Raw genomic sequence first — 1230 nt, forward strand, 5'->3', positions numbered from 1 at the left:
AGATTTAATTAATTTATGCATTAAACATATATTTTAAAAATATAATAATAATTTTTTTAAATATTTTTATTATATTTAATGTATTGAAAATATAAAAAAATATTTTTATAATAATTTTTATAAAATATTTTTTATACTATACTTAATCTATATCCTTAGAACACGAATTAGTAAAATCTATAAAATTTAGTAGCTACATATATATGATTATGGTTGAGGCGCGGCTCTCCATGTGAGACTGGAATCTGGATCCGTGCGTCACAATTTTGTGTGTGCAAAGTTAATTAGTATTAATTATGCAGTGGATGCTAATTAAGTAAGCTGTTAGTGGAGTATTAGTAGAAAGCAGATTTAGGGGGTGAAAAAAGATTAGGCGACTTGTTAGAAGTCTGTAGTCTAATTTGTGTTTAGTCTTATTTGATTTGATTTGTTATAAAAAAGGTATAAGTTTAGGTTTTTATAAAAGTTTTATTATATTAATAAACTAGATTCAGATTTACTAATTAATTTTATTAATCTGTCAAATTTGTTTAGACTTGTTAATACATAATTATATATATAAATATTTTTTTATTATTAATAAAATTATGAGATATTTTAAATTTATTATATTTAATTATAAATAATTTTATATATTTTAAATATTTTAAAATTTAATTTTTTTTATAAATATTAAATATGACATATTACATATAAATATATTTATTAAAAAATAATTTTTTAAATAATATTTTTATAAAAAAATTATCAAACCTTTTAACAGGCTTTAAGTTAGGCCAGTTTGAATAACAGACCAGAATTAATATTTTAAAAAAAATCTATAATAAATTACAAATCAGACTCAGACTAATTGTTTAATGACAGATCAGGCCTATTAAAAATAAAATTTAGTCTAACATGATCTGTTTCCACCTCTAACTAGAAATAGTCAATGACAAAACATTGGCAGTAATAAAAAATATATATTAAGTATGAGTAGTATTTAAGGCCGTCTTTGATTTTTAAAAACAAAAAAAGAGAAAACATAAAAGATAAAAATATAAAAATTAATGTTATTATATTTTATTTGATAATAAATTAAAATAAATTATAAAAATTTAATTTATTTTTATTTTTTTATTTAAAAAATTAAAAAATATATAATAAAAAATATAATTATAAAAAATTAATAAAAATAATAAAAAAATATTTTTTGTTAATATATTTATATTTTATTTTTTGTCAATATAA

This window comes from Arachis stenosperma, chromosome 10 (genome assembly GCF_014773155.1).
Source record: "Arachis stenosperma cultivar V10309 chromosome 10, arast.V10309.gnm1.PFL2, whole genome shotgun sequence".
NCBI classification, from domain to species: domain Eukaryota; kingdom Viridiplantae; phylum Streptophyta; class Magnoliopsida; order Fabales; family Fabaceae; genus Arachis; species Arachis stenosperma.